Here is a 19795-nt window from a genome sequence, read left to right as displayed (position 1 = left end):
TTTGACATCATTAATCTCAATAATGAAAAACGTTGATTCCATGAATTTAAATGATGACTCTGCAATTCAATGCTAACAAAGCATGCTTAAATTTTTAATTCCTTAATATGATATTTTTATATTATAAAAATATAATAATCAAAGTGCAAGAATCCATATGAAATTTGGAGAAAATAAATTATTTACGGATATAATAATAACATGATGAATATTTATATCATTATATGCACGCAGCGCTTGGGTTAATCAGAAAGCATCAGCATTTGCATGAAGGTGAGGAAAACTTATTTACTCGGAAGCTTAACCCATTACTATTACTGGGAGAAATTACCTCGCTCCTAATTTTGATGAAAGAAGATGCTTGATATAGTTTTGTTTTCCAACGAGCGTATTAGGAAGGGGGCGGGCAACCTTTGAGAGAATATAGCAACGTTTACTCACTCATTTATTTCCAGAAATTTTATCTTCAATATATATACACACTCTGTTATTGACAAGGAAAATTCTTAAACATCCTCCTGCAAGATGTTTTAGAATGATAACCTTTTCTTAGACAAGATACTTTGTTATTTTCCTCCTGCCTGAAAAGTTTGGGGGGGGGGGGTTAAATTAGTGAAGGCTCTTGGTAATAAAAAAGAATATAATATTGCAGCAGATCAGATGAACATAGGTGATTGGTCCTTTCATATTTCTTGTTATATTCTGTAAATAAATAAATTTGTTAAGCAATGGTTCAATGCCTGTTAGTCGCTTATAAAATTTCTCATATGTGTTTCCTTAATTTCAAAATAATATTTATAATTTAATACTACTATGTGCTCATGTGTGTGTAATATATAAGTAGCTTAATTGGAAGAAAAATATGAAGGTGATCTTTAATGATTAAAAGACTTGCTTAATATGCAGGTTTGGATAATGAAACTTGCCGTTGCAATCGTCATAACATTAAAAAATGAATTAATGCAATTTTTATCCCTCAAGTTTTTTTCATTTAAAGCAATAATCCGTATAATTCAATAAAAAATTGGATAATTTTGCTCCTTGAAGGAGTAAAACCTATAGTTTAAAACTCAAGTTTTTAAAACCAAAATAAAGACAAATTTGAGGGATCAAAAATTATATTAATCCTAAAAGGAAAAATATATATATATATATATATATATATCTCTCTCTCTCAATAAACCGTACTTGAAAGGATATGTAACATTACAGTAAAAGGTACTCGCTCAGACCGTGTGCCATAATACCCATGTGTGTTTCGTTCTTCTCTGTGCGAAATAGAGTATGTTAGAATTTGCGTGGAAGCGAAAATAACTTTAAAGGTTTAACTAACTTATTGCAATTACATGGCAGAAATAATTACCATTCTTCAAACTGGGGCAATTTGCTACTTCATTGTCCTTCAAACAAGGAAACTGCAATGCTGTTCTATCTACAAATGCTCCTTAAGTTCCTCAGATATCCCAGATGAAGATAAGTGAGATTGCAAAATAGAATACTTTTCTGTGTCTCAGTGCCAAAATCTTCACTACTGATAACTTCCACCAATGAATCACAATAGGCTAATTCAAGGAATTCAAGGTTTGGGGCATGTGCAAGCCAGTTCAAGTCAAGTATGTTACGACACCCAACGAGAACCAACTTGCGAAGGGTGATTATAAAATCATGTCCCATGAATGAGCTCTTCGAAGTATCCACAGCTTCAGAAGCATAAACTTGTAATGTTTCAAGATGCTTCATATTTCCAAGTGATGAGAACAAGGCGTGGAGTGGTGAGTGTACTCCTTCAACAAATAGCTCGCACATGCACCTTTGCAATTTTGAGGAGTTCAGTATATTCTCAACAGAGGATGTGCTAAAGACATAAATGCGTATATCTTGAAGATGATCTAAGCCTTGTAGCTCATCCAACAACACATTTTCATCAATCCCTCGAACTTGTGACTCTGTCTTGCTAAAAGCTTGAAGGGATAACAAACCGTATATAACTTTTTCTGGGAATTCGAGCTCTTCTAGTCCTTCCAGCAACAAGAACCTCAGCTTCTTCGAATTCTTCAACTCCTCTGGCAATTTTCTTATACCAGTATATGATAGGTTCATGTGTTCGAGGCTGACAAAGTCCCCAATTTCTGATGGTAGAACTGTTATTCCATAATTAGATGACAAGTCCAGAACTCTGACAGTGCTTGGAAGGACAAATACCTCAGTTGGAAAGACTAGTATTCCTTCATCCCTAATAAGCAGAGTGATGAGATTAGGACAACGAGGTTTTTGCGAGAAGCTTGTACTCACTTCACGCCCCCCCCCCCGCCCACATTGATAGATTTTCTACCTCTTTCCACTTTGCATGATTGTATACTTCAATGTCACTAGTCTTTGAACAATCTCTTATAATGAATCTTGCCTTTTTCCCACGATCACAAGCTAGCCAGAGAGCCATATCTCTGATCACATCATGCATCTTAATTGTATTTTCTTCCTCACCATTTTCCAATAAGCAAGTGTCCTTTAGACTTGAAATTATATCTTCTCCTTGCTTACGTGCTTCATGCATATCATAATCAAATTCAGCCAAAAAGCCTTCAGCAATCCAGAGCAAAATAAGCTCTTGTTTTCAATATTATAGTCCTCGAGGAACAGGGCATAATACAAAAAGCATGATTTGTAGGTATCACTTGGCAATCTATCATAACTAAATTCAAGCAAGTGATAGACATCTTCAGTGATACCTTGAACCTTTGAAAGGATAATGCCTCAGAATTCCTATACTACGCCTCCATTCATTGGGAGTCTCCTTATTAGCCATGACACGTCTAACAGTACAAAGAGCAAGTGGCAAGCCTTTACATTCTTTCACCACTTGTTTTGCAAGAGGCAATATATGATAGACATTTTCAGTGATACCAAGAATCGTAACTACTGTGGTTGAAACTTACCAGTGGTGACAAAAAAAGTTGCTGCTGAAAGAACACTACAAAAAAATTGACTTTCAACGGCAACTTTTTGCCGCTAAAAGTGTCTTCCAGCGGCGACTTTTTTGTCGCCACTGAAAGTGAAGTCTAAGAAAAATTGGTTTTACCAACTCCACGTCATCACCGACCGGGCTCCATGTCATCACTAGCCACCTCCACGTCATTATTGGCCGCCTCCACATCGTTGTCACATCACTTCTCCCTGCCACGTCACTGCCCAAATATTTTCACCTTAAATTTGTCTTCTTCAATGTTCAAACTCGTGACCACCTCCTTTCATATCCAATCTTCTTACCCGTTGAGCTAGATTGAATTTGTTTATTACTATTTTGAAATAAAATATATATTATTATATTGTACTTTTAGCGGTGACATTAAAAAGTCGCCACTAAAAGTTCGCCGTTGAAAGTGAACCCTTCAATGATGACATCACCACCAAAGGTCTTATATTCAGTAGCAACACAAAAAGTCACCGCTGAAAGTCTTTCTTTTAGCGGCGACTTTATTTGTTATCAGCTAAAGTCTCTTTTTTTTTGTTGTGGACCCTTCAGTAGTGACTTTTCACTACTAAAGACTATTTGTTGCTAGAGAAAATAGGACTATTGTTGGCTATCGCCATATCATCATAGGCTGCCATCGACCTCCGATTGCTCACCAAGTGTCGCTACATCACTCGCCACCTCACCTATGCCACATGTCCACACCTTAACATGCTATGTCACCAACTGGATATTATCACCATAAGTATAGCCTTTTCATGGTTGGAACTCCTAACCTCCTCTTTGTGCATCCCTTCTTCTTGCCATTGAACTGAAATGAATTTGGTAATAATTGTTATAAAATCAAATATATATATAATAGTAATAAAAAGTTGAAATACATTTTCAACGAAGACAAAAAGTCACCGCAAACACAACGTTCTAGCAGTGACAAAAAATGTCGCCGCTGAAAGTGTTCCTTGATAGTGACACAGAGTCACCACTAAAGGCTATTATATTAAATATTATTAAATAATAATACTATTATTAAATGTTTATATTTATTTTTCTTATTTGATTAAAATATTTATTTATAATATCCACTTTGTATAAAAATAATAACTCATACAACATTATTTGTTATTTTTTATTTCCAATTATTTAAGCTACTGTATCATTTATTTTAAGATTTATATTTATAATTATGAAATATGAAAATCGTATATAAAAATAATAAAATTTAATTATAAAATTCATCATGTTTATTTAATTCTCTCACACATAAATAATTATAATGTGCCCATTTGGATTGGCGGTAGAAAAAGTAGCTTAGTTTTAATTTGACTTTTGAAAAAATTAGATTGGGTAAAAGTTATTAGATTGGTTAATGTGATTTATATTTAAATTGGCTTTTAAAAAAGTTAGATTAGATAAAAGTAAAATTTGTTTGGATTATGATTGAATAAGTAAATTTACTTTGTAAAATTATCAAAATGGGTATAACTTTTGTTTAATAATGAAAAATGAAAAAGAATTATCAAGTTATATAATATAATAATGTTAAATTATTTTAATAGAAAATAGTTGAATTTAAATTTAATAAATAAAATATATTTAAATTAAAAATTATAGTACTGTGAAGACAAAGTTCAATATCCACCGACTAGTTCTTTTGGCTGAAAAAAGAATAGACTACGCAATGTTCTATAAGTAGTTTATTTTCAATTTGACTTTTGGAACAAGAAAATGGAGTAGAATAGCGCCCTCTTTGATCAAAGCTTCAATACCCAACAAACGTCGGCTTTCACTCCCTCCAAACATCTGCGACACTCCTCTCTTCTTCCAGGTCAAAGACTCACCATGAGTATAGTGGTTATCGACTTCTTCATCTCTCTAAACCTGTACTCACTGGTTCTTAGATCTATGTTCCCTTAGCTCCATATCTAGTCGGCCTCCAACTCCTCCGTTGTGTTTTGCTTGCCGTGAAGAATTAGAAGATGAACAGTGATCAACTAGTCTCGTCAAACACTAAGACAAGAAGAAGGTCTATTTGGTGAACTCTCCCTCTCCCAACAGGCTAAAGACGATCATTAGTGCTCCCAAAGTCACCTTAAAAGCACGATTCCAGAAGCTATAAGCAAGAGGATCCTACTTCTTCAATGGAGCTTAAAAATTGCAGCTTTTGGCTATAATTGAGGTTGGACAACAGCTAAATGAAACATTCTATTGAGAGGCCAATCGTGCTTGTGCCTTCAAAAGCTACTTAACTAGTGCTCAAATGCTCACACAAACAGAGTTAATATCTTATTTTCATACACACACTCATTCCTTCCTCCTTCCCTCTCTCTTACTCTCACACATACCATTCTCTCTAACCCTTTCTTTCTCTCTCTCTCTCTAGCCCAACAACATGAAAAATTACTCTATTTTATCATAACAAATCACATTAATAAACAAAATTATTGTCTAAATATGATTTTTTTATTAAAAAACTTAAAATAATAATAAAAAGTTACAATAGACTTTCAGTGGTGACAAAAAGTTATAGCTAAAAGTACCTTTTAGTGGTGACAAAAAACATCGCCTCTAAAAGCTTACAATGACAATAACTATTGCCGTTAAAAGTTCTTTTTAGTAGCAGCATTAGGAATTACCACTGAAAGTCTCACTTTTGAAAACCGTCAACGAAAGTCTTTTTTTTTTTTAGTGGCTTCTAAGTACTTAATGCAATGAGCTATTCCAAGCTGCAATCTTTTCCCAACAATACAATTCTCCCACCTTTGTGGAAAGGAATGAATCCCCGCTCAATTGTTGATTTTACACATCTTATGCCCGAGAGTTTTTAAATTTTTCTAAATTTTCCTCCCAATCGATTCCTTTGATAATTTATTTATGCATCAAATTATAATGAAATATATAGTGATTATAGCTTTCCTTTAGTTCCCCATCCAAAATAATCTAGGCTATTTTATTACTAGATCCAATCCTATATATCCACTTGCAGAATTGAGCAATAACCTATATAAAATATGAATCTGATTGTGTGGTGCACATCTATGAGATCTAACTTGGAAAGAGTGTCTTGTCTACTCATCTCATAGTTTCTTACCCAAAGAAATAAGTAATAATACCTCCTCCGGTCCTTAATATGATATATATTTGATTAATTTGAAAAAATTAAAAATTAAAATAAATTACTTAATTATAACATATGTTATATGATTTTTCTAAAATACTTATATGTATCATTATACGTCAGTTTATAAATAAGGCAATCAATTTGAAGAAAAGCAATAAATATAAATATTTTAAAGTAATTTATTTAGCTTTTTTAATCTCTCTAAATTAGTCAATTAGATATTACTCCTCCGGTCCTTATTATAAGACCCAATTTGACTTTTTATTTGGTCCTAATTATAAGACCCAATCCATTTTATCTCTTATATTTATGCATTTTTTTCAAAGATAATTCTTCTAATAATGATAGTTTTAGCCAATATACTTAATTAGCAAGGATATTTTAGGAATAACAACATTTATTTATTATAAATAATCAACTTAACTTACTTCCTTAATCTCCTCAAATAAGTCAATTGGGTCTTATAATTAGGACCGGAGGAGTATATAATTAAGGACAGGATATAAGATATACGGAACTTATCCTTCACAATATTATGTTATAGTCTAATATTCAATTCCTTAGATTGGCAATGAATGTGAATGTGCCATTTTGAGTGGTCTTGAAGGAATATAATAACCTAATTAACTTGAGGGCATGAATGTCTAGCTCTTTAGTCACAGCTTCTTGTTCTTAGCTGTGTGTCCCAAGGTTTGATGATGGCCCTTCTTTAACACTCCTCCGGTACTAATGGTAGGAGTTAAATAATTAATTTATGTTTATAAAAATAAATAATTAATTAAATTAATTGAGTTAATTATTTGTAAAAATTGTGTATTGGTTTTTCTTAAAAACCACTTTTAATCATTTACACTGCAACCATTTTGCTTGCTCATATAAACCCCTCTTAATATATGCAATGACATGGGTAGTTTAGAAAATAGTTATAAATTCAGATAATGAAAACAGATTAAAATTTTATATTTAGGACCATAAATTTTCAACCAACTCATATTTTTAAGACTGAAAGGAGTAATTTTTAAGGTGCATCTTCTTAATACATATTATATTTATTTAAAGAAAAATCAAATTATAAACAAAGGGCATAAGAGTATTAAGAACCAATCTTGTGTCCATTCTATAGCCTGCCCATAATATATATACATATATATATTGATAAAAGTATTAATAATCAAATCATAAATAATTTAAAGTTTTTTTGTTAATATTTTGGCTAAAATAAATATTTAATTTTTTAACTTTAGGCAAGGTTTTAGTTTGGTTAATTAATTTTAAAAAGTGTATTTTTGGTCTTTTAACTCTAAAATATTAGTTTTAAATGATGATTTTTTATAACAATTTTGATTATTTTAAAAATTAAAATTAAAATTAATATGTTAGCATTTGAAAATATTTTGTCAACATACAAAATCTCAATATCATCATTTTTTTTAATAATTTTAGGATTAAAGGATTAAAAATATAGTTTTTAAAGTTAAGTGACTAAACTAAAACCTTATGTAAAGTTAAAGAACCAAAAGTATACTTTAGCCTAATATTTTTATACCTATTAGGTCTATCTGTTTCTTTTATTACATGTTAATTTGAAGAATTTTATTTACTGTGACATCATTTTGTAACAGAGCATCTGCAAGGATTCTAATGAACAACAACTATTTATCATTGACAACTATTTTGAAGATTATGGGAAATCATTGTTGATGGTGATAAATTGAACTTTTTATAATACAAAATTTTTGAGAATTTGAACTTAAAAAAATATTCCGGCCAACAATAATGACTCAAAGATAGGCCAACTTCGTAATCTGCATTGTAAGTTACAATTTTATAACTCTTTTTTTTTATTGACTAACCAATGGCTGTTTCGCATTAAAATACTGCTAGTCAATAAAATACGGAATAAAATTTAGGAAACTTTGAAGTCCTTGATACAATAAAGTTTTTAAGGGCAAAGAATTTCTTCTTCCGTATAGACCATTCATTAACTTGTATTTATTATTATATATTTTTTGTTATTTTTATGTGAGTAATTATACTATTTGCAACTTAAAAATAGAGTAATTTGTTTATATACTATACATATACATGCATTGATATTGATTTTTATGATAAATACTACGTACTGTCGTTTAATTCTTTGATGTAACTTTCTATAATATTTTGGCCAATAATTTTCTGTAGGATGAAAAAAGAAATTAGGACCAAATTTACAGTAATTTTTATATATTAATATGAACCATAATTTTTTTTTGTTAGTAAATACTCTTCTAGTTCTTAATATAGGACCTAATTATTGAGTTAATTTTGGTCTTAAATATAAAACCTATTTTTCATATTTATCAATTTTTTTCTAAATTACTATTATAAATACTCATTCAACTATAATCAAACAGAAGATAAAGGGAAGATATTAAGAAAGATAATTATGGTGTGTTGAGAAAAACATGTTATATTTTTTATAATTAACTAATTTACCTAACTTTCTTAATATAATCAAATTAGTTAAATATGTCTTATACTAAGTACATAAGAAATACTGTTTAATTTAAACTAGATTTGTATCATGCGTGTTAGGCCATATCTTCAAAATGAATAGTGAATTGATATCGATAGTTTTTTTCCCAGCAAATACATTGAGGATTAATAAATGGTGTGTATAGTATATTTTTCTTTTGGCAAGAGTATACCGTAGATTTATATTAAAAGAACATAAAGTGAATAACACTATTTATAATTTATAAATGATATTTTTGAAAAAATTGGCTAAAAAAAAGCTCATTGCAAAATTTATTATCCAAAGGTACCTAAATATTCATTTCATTGAGTAAGTATAATTTATTTTCAGAAGGTGCAACTCATTTTTAGCAAGAGGTAACATATCTTTAATTATGCGTAAATGCTTTCCATTTTACGCATAGTTAAAATGAACTTGCACTTGTTAAAAATATGCTTCATATGAGTCCTTGTTATAACTCATCAAATGAGGTATTAGTTACATTTTTCTAAGATTATTCCCATTTAACGTCTCATTAATTGCAAATTCTACACATTCTTGAATGTAATTTATAGTTGTAGACATGGAGAAATTTGAAATCTTATTCATTTTCAAACAAAGTTGATGGCTTATACATTCTCCTTAGAGTTGCATATTACTGTTACATATGCAAGTCATTGATACCTCATTTCTACATATTAAGGAATACATTAAATTAATAAATTTTTCTTTATTTGCCTTATTAAATACACTGTACTTTTTTTTTCTTACCTATTTCCTCTTTCTTATATTCAACAACTGTAAAATTAATCAGTATTGTTATTGTAGCTTCGGAGAGGTTAAAGGAGCATTGAGTATGGGCAGTATGGCGGACTTGAATCCCCACTCGGCGGCGGAGAAAGCCGTCTCTGTTATTGGGCTTGGATACGGTCTCTGCAAAGATATACGATTCTCTTCTTGCAAAACCGAGAGGTTGATCAACATTAATAAGAAGCAGACGAGGGACGCCGTCTTCCCTGGTGGGGTTGTCGTTTCCGACGTTCCCACCTCCATCGAGTGCGAGAAAGGTGAGCGCAACAGGTTCCGCTCCGATGTGCTGACGTTTAATCAAGTGATTAAGATTCTTAAGATTCTTATTTTTCACATATTGGTTGTGTATCAATTCACTGTAGTTCGCTGTAGTGCTCTGCTCGCCATGAATGGTTAAGCCTCTCTTTATACACACATAAACACACATATAAATGATCTTTGTTGTTTCAATAATATTGAAAGAAAGCTTGAAATGTAATTTGAACTGAAAATAATAGTTTTGGTTTAATTTATCTTTATATTCCATCTAGTCCTAACACTTTTAGCCCTTTTCAACGAATCTCGCGGCTTATGGAGGGCAATTAAAGATAGTTAACAACCTTTAATCTCTTGAAAAATCATACTTTTTTCCCAAATCCACTTTTATTATTGTTACATCATCCACTTTTACATAAATTAAATAGGAGTATATTTGATGATGACTAATAAATATTGCATATGATCATATATTTAGGGCTAAGGAAAAGAGTTCTATATTTAGAACCAGAGGGAGTAATTCATTATTAACATGTTTATTTTATGTTTGAAATGCTTGTTGAAACCTCAATTTTTTTTTTTAATACCGTTCATTTTTCATGTCTTAATTCGTTCAATATGTACATACATATATGCGCCTCATATGTGAATGTTAACATTTAAAACATTGTGATATTCTTGTATTGCGTCGTCTGATACTCATTCTTCTTTGTTTGGAAGTTGCATTTGAAGCATTCTCAATCATTGAATTTACTAAATAAGGAGCTACTAGAACCAAATTCACGATACTCACTGGTGTTTTATGGTATTATCGTTAGCTTGCTGGTGTGTCCTAAATTATGGGTGTTTGGTACAATGCTATCTTAACAATGGATGAAAGGCCTCGACGATATACATTTGAATATTATTCATGTTAAAGTTCCTGTTGAGCTTGTTGCAAATTTTAGCCCTTCCTTTTTCTTTTGTTTTTTTTGGGTTGAATTCATGCTTGTTTTTCCCCCTACCATGGAACTAAAATCAAGAGCGAATATTGGGAGACTGTTAATGGATTTGATGAGAGTACAAGGCATTAATAGGAGCTTACAATTTCGTTATGTATAATATATTGCAGATGTCTAATCAATTCAATCAAGAACTCTCTTTGTTGGGAAAAATACCATCTGGCCTTTTCAACGCCATGTTTGACATGAAACACGGCTGGTCAAAGGATGCATCTTCCACCAAAGCCCTTGCTTTTGATGGCTGGTTTATAACATTGTACAACATTGGGTTAGACAAGACTCACATGACTCTTTCTGAAAAGGTGATTAAGGAAGTGCCGTCTTCGTGGGATCCAGCTGCACTTGCTGGGTAAGCGTTACTGTGATCATTCCCTCCCTCCTATCATCAACATTTCTAATACTGATGATGGCAATGATGAGAAATGATAATGAATGAAGTCACAATAAGAAGACACGGGGCATTAAGGTCTCTGTTTCTGTCTTAGTGGAGTTACTATTTATGCAGATGAGTGAGATGTACTCATGAATACTCACTATCAATTTTTTCCCTTAGAGGTAGTTGCTGACCTTACAGTGGGAGACTTTTGTATGTGTAAGTTCTATATAAATCATTTAGAGCTTAGAAGCTGAAAGGTGAATTTATAAGTCAGCAAACTTATTATAGCTGCAAGGTTTAAGTGACAATCATGTGGAAGAACAATGAATTTGAATGTTTCAGTTTACTAAATGGCATTATAATTTTACTTTAATGTTATAATGATGATTTCAACTGTGCATATGAATCATGTGTGAATTAAATTTACAGGGAATATCCTTTGCACTTAATCATGAAGCATTTTAGAATGGATGGGTTTGTTTTGTCTTTATGTTTAGACAACATATTTAGCAATGTATCATATATGGGATAAACAAACATGGTTCTCAGTTCAAGATGCTAGTTGACTAAATGTAGGTTCTTACTGTATCTGGATTTGTTTGAATTGTCTTTGTCTTTTGGTGAAAAATCGTCTTTGTTTATTTTGTAAGAAAATATGAATGGTCTTCCTCTTAGACTTTTAACAGTGAACAACATAAAACATGACTCCTCAGGTTCATTGACAAATATGGAACTCATATTATTGTTGGCGTGAAGATGGGGGGTAAGGATGTGGTTCATATGAAGCAGTTGAGAAGTTCAGATCTCCAGCCCACTGAAGTGCAGAAACTCCTCAAACAATTAGCTGATGAGAGGTTTTCTGAGGATGCAGAGCTAAGTTATCCAGGCCAAGTATCAGGAAATCTAAAGGTAATAGATGCGACTCTAAATTTTCTGGAACTGGACCCGCTGCATCCTACTTTCTTGCTTGCTCTTAAAATTAATACGCTTAAGTGTGATGATTTTCAAAGGTTCTCAAGTTTATACCCTGGAATGGTTAATTATGAATTTATGATAATTTTGATGTTTGTGAGTGATGACAGTTTTGCCAATGAATGATCCATTTATTTTAGAATATGAGTGAGACATATGAGGTTACATGTGTTAAGCTCATGTTTTCCGTTCTACTTAAGAATTGCTTGTTGATTTCGAACTCTTCATCAATTTTTTTATTGGTCCTTACAGCTTGCAACACTGTTCGTCTGTGAAATTTGATTCTTTTAAACCTGTTTCATCAGGTGAAGAGGTCGGATATGTAATAATCTCTTTAAGTGTTCATGATTCTAGAACTAGAGCTCATTTAAATGAATTCTGTTCTGCAGATGGTTCTTGGCTGAGTTTACCATACGCTTAATCTCTTGATTTAACAGTGTAATATATATAATAATGCAAAGAAGCGGGCATTACATTTTTTGTTATTACTTATCTAAATGTATTTGAGTCCATCTTTGCAGGATCATCCTGCTAACCTTTGGGCAGCTCAAAGCCCTTTTCATGCTGCTGGCAGGCCAATCGTAAAAAGTCTCTCCAAGAATGATGTTAGCACTTGTCAAGAATTTCAGTGCCTTTCTTTTGCTTACCTTGTATCCTTCCTGCGTATCAGAGATTTGAACATCTATATTACTTTCCAACACAGGATGTTGTGAGCATTTCAGTTCAAAGGGGAGGTATTGATACTGGCCAATCTTATAGCCTGTGGCTCTCAACCATATCACAATCACCTAATGTCATATCAATGTCATTTGTGCCTCTTACTATGCTGCTGAACTCTGTTCCTGGCAATGGGTTTTTGAGTCATGCAATGAATTTGTATCTGAGATGTGAGTAGATAACTGTGTTATGATGACTTTGGTTTCCCTCCTATTTATTGGGTTCTTTCAAATGTTTGTGTTGATAATGCTACTGATTAAAGTTAGGGAAGCTCATTTTCTGAGCTGTCTGAAGTATGAAAGGAATTACAATCTGGATCCTTTGCATTTAAGGAATAAATGCACAATGTGCACTTGGGGCGAGATAGATTAAAGACTATGGGACTGAGTAGCTTGCAACGTTGACGAGGAAGAGAGAAGTTTCTAACATTGAAAACTCTCATGTCTTTCTCTCTCCAATTGCAACCTGTACAGATCTGCAAAGGGTCCATTTGCAGAGAATTGAAAATAATCAGACTCTTCGAACTACTGTAGCATCTATCTAACCTGTTCTGAAAATTTATTGCCCCTAGTCTGTTCAAACCCATGATTCTTTTAGTTTGGCACATTTGAAAGCTATTTTTTGGAGCTTTATTTTACATCTTGTTTTGTATTTCTTGATTCTTGATTATTGTTGATTCAGATTTCATTTATGTTTTTTAGATGCTGATATTATTCCCTTCAGTGAAGCCTAGGCATGTGATATGTGAGTATGCATGGAAAATCATCATATAACTTGACGACTTGACCTTGCTCTTATTTATGAATTCAAATACAATTCTTATCTTGTACAAGTGTTTGACTTTTCATTCATCAAGCAGATAAACCTCCAATAGAAGAGCTTCATCAATTCCTCGAATATCAGTTGCCTCGACAGTGGGCTCCTGCCTATGGTGATCTGCCTCTTGGACTTGGTGCTGGGCATAGAAAGAACATGTCGCTCTCACTTAAGTTCAGTCTCATCAGGCCCAAGCTTTATGTTAATAATGCAACGGTAATTTACGCATTCAGTGGTCACTATATTTTTGGATTGGTTAGTACTTCTTTCATGTGATCTTCACAAAATTGAGATCTGTGACTTTTTACCAAATAATGGGCGTGGCTTCAAATTGAAGCACATTTATCATTATTTGTTAGAAGGGTATCAACCTGGCTTTTATTGGAAGGTAAAAAACAAAATGTTTTGTTCGCTGTTAAACACTTTTCCCTCCTAAGGCAATGATCCTAGAATGTTTGGATGGGGAAAAAGTGATTTCGGAGAATAGATTTTCCCAAAAGCATCATTCTAGCTTTTCCTCAAACCATGGTTTTATCCCTCCAGACCATGGTTTCTAGTTCTATAATCACTGTTTGACATTTTTGGGTGTTTGGATGAAATTACATCAAACGGAGTAATATTTTGTATGATACTTGTAAATATGATTTGTATCCCTTTTTTTTTTTTTCAATTTTCTTTCTTTGATTTTAGAGGGATTTGTTGCTTGCAATCTTTACTTTGACATTTTGGACGTCAGTTAATATCCAAGATACATGTGTTACACTATTAGCAAAATGATAGGTCTGTCCTACGATGTCATAGCATCACACTTTTTGGATAATATCTCATGCTACTCAAAAATCACAGGGATCTTCTGTCTAACATCTCTTGTCCTTTTTAACTTTTGTGAACTTGTGGTTTTGTGTGTTTCACGTGCTAATTTTCAATTTCCATACCAAGCAAGAGTGTCTAGACACCATGATCTTATACCTTGCCAATGTATCTAAGATACCGTAGAATGAGGTATCAGCGTACAGGTCTCCTTTGTTTTGATGGTCATTAACTTAATAAAATGTTTGAACTATTTCTGGAAATCATGAATGCTTAATTAATCCGTGCGTGGGGCTATAATTGCTCAGAAATGTCCCTCTAAAATGACCCTTATATGGCTTTCTTTCAAATAGGGAGAGGCATTAAATTAACTACTCCTCCGGTCCTTATTATAAGACCCAATTTGACTTTTTATTTGGTCCTAATTATAAAACCCAATCCATTTTCTCTCTTATATTTATGCATTTTTTTCCAAGATAATCCTTCTAATAATGATAGTTTTAGCCAATATACTTAATTAGCAAGGATATTTTAGGAATAACAACACTTATTTATTATAAATAACCAACTTAACTTACTTCCTTAATCTTCTCAAATAAGTCAATTGGGTCTTATAATTAGGACCGGAGGAGTACCATATAATTAAACATTATTTTGAAAGCATGCTTGTTAGTTAATCATAGATCTTGGCGTTCATCCATTATTAATGTGTCTCACAAAGGGTCTGTGAACAGTACATTTTCTTTGAGTTATCAAAAATACCTATGCTGATTGACTTGGCTTTTCCTGTTACACATTACTAGTTCTTTTATACAACCAATATACTAAAGACCAAAACTCGTTCGTTGTTACTTTGTTCTACATTTTGCAGGTTGACTCTAAAAATCGACCTGTAACGGGTATCCGATTATATTTGGAGGGCAAGAAAAGTGACCAACTCGCGATGCATCTCCTACATCTTTCAGAACTTCCTGGTATCCTTTCAATCTCAGATGATCATAAGCATGAACCTTTTGATACAGTTGCAAAAGGCTACTATGAGGCTGTGAAGTGCCGTATGTTCTGGCATGTGTGCACAGCACCAGTGGATTACAACAGCTCCTATATAGATGAGTCCGCAGCTATTGTAACAAAGGCCTGGTTGGAGGTCAAGTCAATGGGAATGAAAAAAAGTGCTTTTCTTGAATCTTGGATTCTCAGCGGTTGCTTCGGCTGTAATCCCCGCGGAATGGGATGGGACTTCAACTGGAACTGAAAAATCAGGGTTTTTCTCAGCCTCGCTAAGCCTCCCGCTCATCAATGCTGTTTTTCTCAGTACGTTTAAGTGGAAAGGGAGTGTAATGGAGAGGTTCCGCGCCGTTCTCCAAAGGCACAGAAAGAGAGAGGAGGCAGAAAAGTGTTAGTATTTTAAAAGATAATATAACTTTGAAGGTCATTTAGGTAAGCAACTGTCAAAATTTTTTTATGAATATTCCTATATATTTAGAGTTTTGTTTAGAGAAAATTTTACTCTTTGGGTATAGAGTAAATATTGAGGTTTGATAATATATGATAGTAGAAATTTAAAAGTACATTGTTATAAAATTTTAATCGGTTTATATTTATTCATTCATTATTTTGAAAATTTTAAATTAAGATTTTAGTTGAAAAATTTGTGATTCAGGACATATATAATGTTTTTACAGATTAAATTTAAGTTAAATAACTTATTAAATTATTTAGTATATTATAGAGATTTTAATCGGTTCGAATTTAAAGATATATTGTTGAAATAATTTTTGAAAGCTTGAAGAAATGTACATTGAGAATTTTATAAAAATTAGAGTTTATTTATAATTCAAAAGAGTTGTTTAGGTTAAGAAAAAATTTTAAATGAGACTATAATAAATAATATATTTAGATTTTGGATAATAAATATATATTTATTTAAGATATTAAATTTAAATATTATCTTACATGAAAATTTTATTTCCAAATAATATTGTATCTATTATAAATAGCTTTATCTGTGAAAGTTAATATGTTTATATATTTTTAGTTTATACTTTATAAGGTAGCCTTTGAATTTTAGAATAGTTTTGAATTATATATTAATAAATTTTTATATGTAATTTTGTAGACTTGAGAATTTTGGAGTCTCATTGTGTCGTTATTTGTAAACTAAAGAGTAGCAGGTAACTTTGAAAATTCTTTCATGTACATATAAAATATGCATGATTATATTGTGAATTTATTATTTTTTTATATCATCCTGAAATATATGTATATATCATGAGTTTTCAAATAAATGCTTTAATATATTACTTATTTTGTTAGGATTTATTGCTATTAATTATGATCAATAATTAAATATATTGATAATTATTGAATTAGAATGAATTGTATTGGAAATTTGCATTGAAAATTTGTATTGGAATTTTATTTGTCTCTTATTTAGAAAAAAAAATAGTACTTTTGTGGGGGCATATTGATATAACATTATTTGTCATGTGACATATATGCATTGTTAGGCTAAGGATGGATAAAAAGAGATATGTTTGTTGTATAATTATCACGTGGTATGCTATTACTCGGTGCATAGCGGATGGCACTTATCAGGGTCTCTTCTTCTATGTTTTCCTTTGGCCAAGAATTCATTGGAGTTATAGGACATGTGACCCCTGCTTATTTTTGTTTTCCAAGAAGGGGAACTATAATTCGAACTTGAGCTCTATATCTTTGGTCGGATATATTTCCTTTTTTGGTGAGTTTGGAATAATCTAGTAAAATGGATTAGTTTCTATTGAATTATGTATTAGTCTATGACTCTTGTCAACTGTGTAATGATAGGCAGTGATATAAGGGAGATTGCAATTGTATTATTTTTTGATATAATGCAAACTGAGATTTATATGCATTTAAATTAAGACTGGATTAAGTTGAATGTAAAAATCTGTAATCTCCAAACACACACACATAATTGAATTTTTGTTTCTCATATATGGTTTGCTTGTAGCTATTAAGATATTAGATCTCATTCATTATATTAACATTTTTTTTCCAAGTAAACGATCTAGTAGGAATCAAGAAAAGGCATTAGTGAAGTGAGCCGTAAAGGCTTTTGTGCTTCTTAAACACATACTGTATTATATTTTTATTTGTCGTGACTATAAAACTTTAATGGCTTATTTTATTATGTGAGAAAAATATTCTAAAATTACAACCTGTTTTAGATGCTAGAAATATGCATGGATTTTTTCATGAAATATTTTTATTAGGTATATGGATTAATTATGTGATGTGTTACATGTATTTAGTTCTCTAAGTTTATATTAAGGTTCAATTTAATCCTTAGATTTATAAAGTGCATTTTCAATCCTTTAATTTTAATACCATTAATCTAAATAATGAAAAATGCTAAATGATGATTCTGCAATTAAATGCTAACAAAGCATGCATAAATTTTAAATCCTTAATACGCCTCCGGTCCTTAATATAAGACCCATTTAACTAATTTGATTAGATTAAAAAAGTTAGGTAAGTTAGTTAATTATAAGAAATGTGACACGTTTTTCCTAAAACACCATAATTATTTTTCTTAATACCCTCTCTCCCTCTTTTACTTGATTATAATTGAGAGAGTATCTATAGGTTAATTTAGAGAAAATTGATAAATATGAAAAATGGGTCTTATATTTAGAACCAAAATAAACTCAACAATTGGGTCCTATATTAAGGACCAGAGGAGTATAATATTTTTATATTATAGAAATATAAAAACCAAGATGCAAGAATCCATATGAAATTTTGGGAAAATAAATTATTTAGAGATATAATAATAACATGATAAATGTTTATATGCATGTAGCGCTCGGGTCAATCAGAAAGCATCAACATTTGCATGCAATCAGAAAGTATCAATTGTTACCAATGTGGTTGGGTCTAGCAGAAGGGTTTAGTCCCTCACAACGTGATGAACTAAGATTCGAATCCCCATTAGAAGAAGTGCCTACATTTAGTACCTGATAGTTTTAATATCTGACGGTGTCTCGAATATAATTTATTCTAATGAGAGGATACCTATGCTTTAATTAAAAAAAAGAAAGTATCAATTGTTGGACTAGTAATAGTTTTGTATATTCACATGAGTCAGGCTTCTGAGTACTCAATGTAATGAGCTATTCCAAGCTGCAATCTTTTCCCAACAATACAATTCTCCTACCTTTGTGGAAAAGAGTTAATCCCACCCAGTTGTTGATTTTACACTTCTCATGTCCGAGAGTTTTTAAATTTTTCTAAGTTTTCCTCTCAATCGATTCTTTGATAGTTTATTTCTGCATCAAATTGTATTATATAATGATTATAGCTTTCCTTAAGTTCTCCACCCAAAATAAACTAGGGCATTTTATTATTAGATCCAATTATATATATGCACTTGCAGAATTGAGATATAACCTATATATAATAGGGAAAATCCCAAAAAAGGTCCTTGGAATATGGGAAATGCCAGATTGGGTCCTTAAATTTCGAAAATGACAGAATGGGTCATTGACCCAATCTGTCATTTGTGAAATTCAGGCGAATTAACAATTTTGCCCTCATTTATTCATTCACTACAATGATTCAAGGAATCACTATAAGAGTTTCGGTGTTACCTAGATTCGTGTAGCGAATAACCACTCACTTTTTCATAGTCAGGTGTCTTATTATTAACTACAACTAATTCTGTAATCGCTGGAACAATGTAAGCATTATCTAAATTTGTGTAGAGAATAACTACTCATTTTTTCATAGTCAGATATCTTATTATTGTCAGGTACCTTATTATTAACTACAACGAATCTTGTAATCACTAGAACAATGTAAGCGTTACCTAGATTTGTTTAGAGAATAACTACTCACTTTTGCTCATGGGCAAAAATGTTAATTTGCCTAAATTTCATAAATGACAGATTGGGTCAATGACCCATTCTGTTATTTTCAAAATTTAAAGACCCAATCTGGGATTTGGTATATTCCAAGAGTTTTTTCTGGGATTTTCCCTATATAATATAATATGATTGTGTGGTGCGGGCGCATATATATTAGATCTAACTTGGAATGAGTGTCTTGTCTACTCATCTAGTAGTTTCTTAACCAAGGAAATAAGTAATAATACCTAACTCTAGTCCTTAATACGAGACTTATTTGATTAATTTGAATAAAAAAATTAAACAAATTAATATTAGCATATATTATATAATTTTTTAAAAAATACTTATATATATCACTATATTATATATCAGTTTATAAATAAGAGAAATTAGTTTAAAAAATATAAATATTTTAAAATAATTTATTTAGCTTCTTTAATCTTCATAAATTAGTCAATTAGATCTTATATTAATGACAGGAAATAACATAGAGGGATCTTATCATTCACAATATTATGTTATAGTCTAATATTCAATCCCTTGGATTGGCAATGTATGTGAAT

General features: G+C 31.5%; 1 pseudogene; it reads left to right on the top strand.

Moving 5' to 3' along the window:
* The first annotated feature begins 9448 nt into the window (after window positions 1-9448).
* LOC114724423 (MACPF domain-containing protein NSL1-like) lies at window positions 9449-15767 on the top strand (annotated as a pseudogene).
* The last annotated feature ends 4028 nt before the right edge of the window (window positions 15768-19795 follow it).

The sequence above is a fragment of the Neltuma alba genome, unplaced genomic scaffold, assembly GCF_004799145.2.
Source record: "Neltuma alba isolate B1F8T4 unplaced genomic scaffold, ASM479914v2 tig00012187_pilon, whole genome shotgun sequence".
In the NCBI taxonomy this organism is placed as follows: Eukaryota; Viridiplantae; Streptophyta; class Magnoliopsida; order Fabales; family Fabaceae; genus Neltuma; species Neltuma alba.
Note: the sequence above shows the minus strand (reverse complement) of the source record. Positions and strands in the feature narration are given on the sequence as shown.